General features: G+C 41.4%; 1 pseudogene; it reads left to right on the forward strand.

The window, feature by feature from the left end:
- Nucleotides 1–2,312: 2,312 nt before the first annotated feature.
- Nucleotides 2,313–2,450, forward strand: LOC100936624 (small EDRK-rich factor 2-like; annotated as a pseudogene).
- The last annotated feature ends 4,089 nt before the right edge of the window (nucleotides 2,451–6,539 follow it).

The raw sequence follows: 6,539 nt of genomic DNA on the forward strand, positions 1-6,539 counted from the left end.
AATGGGATCTTGCTATGGTTCTCAGGCTAGGCTTGAACTCCTGGACTCAAGTGATCCTCCTGCCTCAGCCTCCCAAAGGGCTGAGATTACAAGGTGTGACCCACCACACCTGTGTGTCTGTATTTTAAGTAAGAAATTTTTTTTTATTTTTAACTTTTCTTAAAGACAAGGTCACACTATATTGCCCAGGCTGAACTGCCACCTCAGCCTCCTAAGTAGCTGGGACCACAGGGACACACCACCACACCTGGCTGTTTGTATTTTTATGTATACATGTATAAACATGTCTGTTTGCATATTGTCTACAGGGTACCAAATTGACCTACAAATAAATAAGCACTTGTAAAGTAAATAACTAGCCCAAATGCTTTTCAAATTCACATGACTTTAGTCATCTCTATTAAATAAAGCTAGGTTTTAAATTGCTGGTAAAATAAAATAGAAATATCTTCAGAATTTTAGACATTTTTGCTTGAGTATACTGGTCAGACAAATGTATGCTGTCTCTGCTAGATGTTTTAAGGTAATAAAACTGTGGCTTCTGTGATACTTTTGATATTTTCTTGATTTATCTATGAGCTTACAGCTTTTGTTTTGAGTTGTTAGATTCTGTGGCCTAGACAGGTGGCGATGATGAGGCCTGAAGACATATGCATATCCACAGCACTTAGGCCACCAACTACAGGGTAGAGCCAAGCCCAGTATGTCCTCCCTGACCCAGCTATATCTCCTGGCCATGCTAGAAAGAGTCAAATCCTCCAGGCATTGTCTTGACTGTTCTATCCTCTGTGCCAGGCTCTGCACCTGATACCAAACAATCAAAATTGCTTGGCCAAGCGCAGTGCCTCACACCTGTAATCCCAATACTTTGGAAGGCCAAGGTGGGCAAATCACTTGAGGCCAGGAGTTCAAGACCAGCCTAGCCAACATGGTGAAACCTGGTCTCTACTGAAAATACAAAAATTAACCAGGCATAGTGACGCACATCTGTAATCCCAGCTACTCGGGTGGCCCAGGCACAAGAATCGCTTGAACCCAGGAGTCGGAGGTTGCAGTTAGCCAAGATCATGCCGCTGCACTCCAGCCTGGGCAACAAAGTGATCTGTCTCAAAAAAAAAAAAAATGTTTACTTACTAGGTTTTTCACTGGAAATTAGCATTACTAAGAAATTTGTAGTTAATATATGTAATTAAAACTACTAGATATAAGAGAAATAATCCCGTATACAAAGTACGTTAAGAAAAGTAGCAAGTGTTTTTGGTAAGGAAAATTATTTTAAAAAGGTGAGGATGTATTTTTTTGTTCAAGGAAAAGTAATTTTGCGTAGTTTAGTGGTTATTTAAAGGTTCTTTTAAATTAAAGAAATAAAAACAGAAAGATTGGTGAAAAAATAAGGGAAGAAAAGAAAAAAAGATAAAACTGAATGGATACAGAAAGTTGGGGAAAAAAGAGTGAAAAAAATTTGTAAGAGGTTATAAAAGGTTTATGGGACCAGGTGCGCCAGCTCACACCTGTAATCTTAGCACTTTGGGAGGCCAAGGCAAGAAGATTGCTTGAGTCCAGGAGTTCGAGACCACCCTAATCAACACAGCAAGACCTAGTTTCTATTTTAAAATAAATAAATAAATAAAAGGCTACGGAAATCTTGTGTGGTCAAAGCTGATTGAGATTGGATTAATCTGTTTATAAAGTTTTATCCAAATTATCCTTTAGTATGAGTAATACATTGATACAAAGATAGAATTTGGTTTTCTCTTTTTTCTTTTTGTCCTCAGGAATTCTTGTTCTGAAGCTTTCTCATGAATAATATTTTCCTGTAGTGTTAACAAGAAATAGTAAAAGAGTTGTTCACCTTTTGAGTAAATTGTTAAAAAAAAAAAAAGAGAGATAGAGGAATTTGCATCATAATGTCTTTACTAGTTTTCAGATTGTTTGAAAAACTGAGTCTCCTCTCTATCAAAGAGCAGATTTTTTAATCTTTTAATTATCATTTCTTATTTATTTATTTATTAAGAGACAGGCTCTTGCTCCTTCTCCCAGGCTGAAGTGTATGGCACAATCACAACTCACTGTAACCTCAAACCCCTGGGTTCAATCCTCCCATCTCAGTCTCCTGAGTAGCTAGGACTATGAGCATGCGCCACCATGCCCAGCTAATTTTTTTTTTACTTTTGTTAAAGACAGGGTCTCACCATGTTGCCCAGGCTGGTCTCAAACTTGTAGACTCAAGTGATTCTCCCACCTTGGCCTCCCAGGGTGTTGGTCAATGCCATGACCCATGGTGACCAGCGTGAGTTCACCCCGCAGAAAATATGGAAAAGTAGAGCAACTCATTTAAGAGAAAGCACCGAGATGACCAGCTTTCTGAGGCCACCTGCAAGTAGAGGGACTCAGAGATCATGCAGCAAAAGCAGAAAAAGGCAAATGAGAAGAAGGAGAAACCCAAGTAGCTTTGTGGCTTCATGTGCAACCCTCCTGCCATTCACCAGTGTCACTGCATCTGCAGCAGGTCCCTTTCGTGCTTCCTTCCCCTCAGGTAGCCTCTCTGCCCCGGGCCATGGGAATCACAGAGTTGCCTCTTCCCAGTGTTTTTTATTCCTGTGGGGCTCACCCCAAAGTATTAAAAGTAGCTTTGTAATTCCTTGGGGAAAAAAAGAATGAAATGATGCTTAACGTTGAGTTATATTTGTATAAATGTGTTAACATGTGTTCAAAAATTGCATGAGATTCTTAAAAATCTGGTATATCTTGGAAAATTGCATTATTCTAATGTTTTTTCTCGACATTCTGTTTGTAAATCCTAGGGTGTTGTGTCTTCAAGAAGATTGATGGAAAAAAAGTGAAGACTCTCACAGGTACTCTTAAACACACACCTCTGCTGATAATTTTGAGATCACACAGTTGGACTGCATAAGAATTTCAAAAACTTCAGTGAAAAAAGGGGACTCATAAAATTGCTAACCAATATCAACCAGAGCAAGAATTAATTACATGAGACTAAAGTAATAAAGGACTGAAATTGTTGTTATTACTGTTTTTTAGACAGGGTCTCGCTCTGTCTCCCAGGCTGGAGTACAGTGGCATGATTGGCTCACTGCAGCTTCAACCTCCTGGGCACAAGTGATCCTCCCACCTCAGCTTCTTGAGCAGCTGGGACCACAGGCGTGTACCACCATGACTGGCTAATTTTTTATTTTTAGTACAGGCAAGTTCTCGCTGTGTTGCCCAGGCTGGTCTCAAACTCCTGGGCTCAAGCGATCGTCCTGCCTCAGCCTCCCAAAGTGCCGTGATTATAGGCATGAGCCACTGCACCCAGCTGAAATAACTTTTCTGTAACTTTTCTGCTTGAAATATTGCTGGTTCTTTCATTTATTTATTTATTTGATACATGGTCTCACTCTGTCACCCAGGCTGGAGTGCAGTGGTGTGAACACAGCTCACTGCAGCCTCTAACTCTTGGGCTCAAGCAATTCTCCCACCGCAGCCTTTCACAGGCATGCACCACCATGGCCAGCTATATTTTATTGTTTTTTGCGGAGATAAGTCCCCACTATGCTCCCCAGGCTGGTCTTGATCTCCTGGGCTTACGCAGTTCTCCTGTCTCAGCCTCCCAAAGTGCTGGGATTACAGGTTTGCCTCCCTTTTCCATGGTGTTGCACTGGGCACACTTCTGAACAAAAATCTTCTTGCCTTTCTAAACATCACCCATATTTAATTCTGGTTTTTTTTCACTGGTGCCACAAAGGTTTCTACTTAGAAGTTGGATGTCCCACTCAAGCATTGCTGATTCTTATGTTTTGTTTTCCATCATCAGTAAACTTTTTTTATCTTAAGTTGTTTGTAGCTTAAAGCAATTAGGTAAAGTATACTTTTGTGAGCAAAATTAAAACATTTACCTTTTTCCGTACCTGATTTCATCAGAATTCAAAAACTTTTCATACAAGTTGACAATGTAGTTATTTACATAAGTTTAATAAGAATTTGTTTTCTTCTGTGACAGGACACAATCGGAGACACTGGTTATTTTACCAAGGCTTTGACTGGAATGTCGTATTTTCAGATGTGACCAGATTGCTTTGAGGAATCAAGGTTGATGTTAAAGCCAGTAGATTTGGGAAAAGATTGGCCCGGTACCTTGTCTACACTGTTCCCTTGCACAGTTCCTGATTTTGTGGTAAGTAAAAAGTGTTACTTTCTGACAGGCCCAAGAAACTCAAGATATTTGGGGAACGTCAAGAAGAAAGAAATTCACTGAATTCATATAGGTATTACAGGCACACTCTAGTGGCCGATCTTTAGCTTGGCTTCCCAGCCTTTAAAAGTCTAATCTGAGATTCTTTATTAAAAACTTCCAGCAGGCTGGGCAAGGTGGCTGATACAGTTTGGATTTGTGTCCTTCCCTAAATCTCATGTCAAATTGTAATCCCCAATATTGGAGGTGGGGACTGGTGGGAGGTGATTGGATCATGAATGTAGATTTCCCCATTGGTGCTGTTCTCGTGATAGTGAATGAGTTCTCATGACATCTGGTTGTTTAAAAGTGTGTGGCACCTCCCCCATCTCTCTCTTCCTCCTGCGTCAGCCATGTGTAGTACTGGCTCCTCCTTCACCTTCTGTCGTGATTGTAAGTTTCCTGAGGCCTCCCCAGAAACAGATGTGCCATGCTTCCTTACAGCCAGTAGAATTGTGAGCCAATTAAACCTCTTTTCTTATAAATTACTCACTCTTGAATATTTCTTTATAGCAATGTGACAACGAACTAATACAGTGGCTCATGCCTGTAATCCCAGCACTTTGGGAGGCCAAGGCAGGAGGAATTGCTTGAGCACAGGAGTTTGAGACCATCCTGGGCAACAAAGGGGAGACTTGGTCTCTACAAATTTTTTTTTTAATTGGCCGTGTGTGGTGGTGCACACCTGTAGTTTCAGCTACTTTTGAGGCTGAGTTGGGAGGATTGCTTGAGTCCAGGAGGTTGAGACTCCCATGAGCTATTATCATGCCACTGCACTCCAGCCTGGGCAACAAAGTGAGACCTTGTCTCAAAAAAAAAAAAAAAAAAAAAAAAACAGTTCCAGCAAAATGTAAAGCAAATATTTAATTCTAAGCCCCTCAACTAACTGAATGAACCTCCTCTTGACCAAGGGCATTCCAAAGTTAACCTGAAAAACTAGTTCAGGCCAGGCACAGTGGCTCACACCTGTAATCCCAGCACTTTGGGAGGACATGGTGGGCAGATCACTTGAGGCCAGGAATTCAAGACCAGCCTAGCCAAAATGGTGAAACCCTGTCTCTACTAAAAAATACAAAAATTAGCCTGGCGTGGTGGTGCGTACCTGTAATCCTAGCTACTCAGGAGGCTGAACCATGAGAATCACTTGAACCCAGGAGACAGAGGTGGCAGTGAACTGAGATCACACCACTGTACTCCAGCCTGGGTGACAGAGCGAGACACTGTCTCAAAAAAAAAAAAAAAGAAAAGAAAAGAAAAGAAAAACTAGTTCAGGCCATAAATAGGAAGGGGGGATTTGGACATGCCTTTTTATACTCTCCTCCCTGTAGAATTCAGGCATAGCTGATCAGCTTTAACATTAAAACAGAAACCTTAAGACTGACAGAACAGATTTTGTTTTCAAACAGAGTCTTGCTCTGTTGCCCAGGCTGGAGTGCAGTGGTGTGATTTCAGCTCACTGCAACCTCTGCCTCCTGGGTTCAAGTGATTCTCCTACCTCAGCCTCCAGAGTAGCTGGGACTACAGGTGTGCATCACCACACCTGGCTAATTTTTGTACTTGTTTTTTAGCAGAGACAGGGTTTTGCCATGTTGGCCAGGCTGGTCTCAAACTCCTGACCTCAGGTATCTGCCTATCTTGGCCTCCCAAAGTAACACAGATTACAGATGTGAGCCACCACACTCAGCCAAAACACCCTTTATAACAATAAGATATCAACATGAGATGGTAGGCTCTGAAAGAAATTGAAGTATTTTACCCTAAAATATATTTCTTTGACATATCTTGAAATGGCCCTGCAAAGCTCTCTTGTGAGAAAAATCTAAATTCTATAGAAAATCCCCTTCCCTTTCCATGTCTTTTTCCTTATCCAGTAGAGAATTCACTGAAGAGTCTGGCATCTTTTTATGTCTAATAAAAAACCTTTGCAATCTATTAAACTTAGTCTCCACAACCCCTTGTCTTAACTCAGAAACTCCCTCCTATTGATTTTAGGTTTTTAGATAAACTCTTTTTGTTTTTTGTTTTTGTTTTCGTTTTTGTTTTTGTTTTGAGATGGAGTCTTGCTCTGTCACCAGGCTGGAGTGCAGTGGCGCGGTCTTGGCTCACTGCAATCTCCGCCTCCTGGTTTCAAGCGATTCTCCTGCCTCAGTCTCCCAAGTATCTGGGATCACAGGCGCACGCCACCACACCCAGCTAATTTTTGTATTTTTAGTAGAGATGGGGTTTCACCATGTTGGCCAGGATGGTCTCAATCTCCTGACCTCGTGATCTGCCCAGCACCCGGCTGATAAACTCTTCTTGAATCCAC

Source organism: Pongo abelii, chromosome 5, assembly GCF_028885655.2.
Source record: "Pongo abelii isolate AG06213 chromosome 5, NHGRI_mPonAbe1-v2.0_pri, whole genome shotgun sequence".
NCBI lineage: Eukaryota > Metazoa > Chordata > Mammalia > Primates > Hominidae > Pongo > Pongo abelii.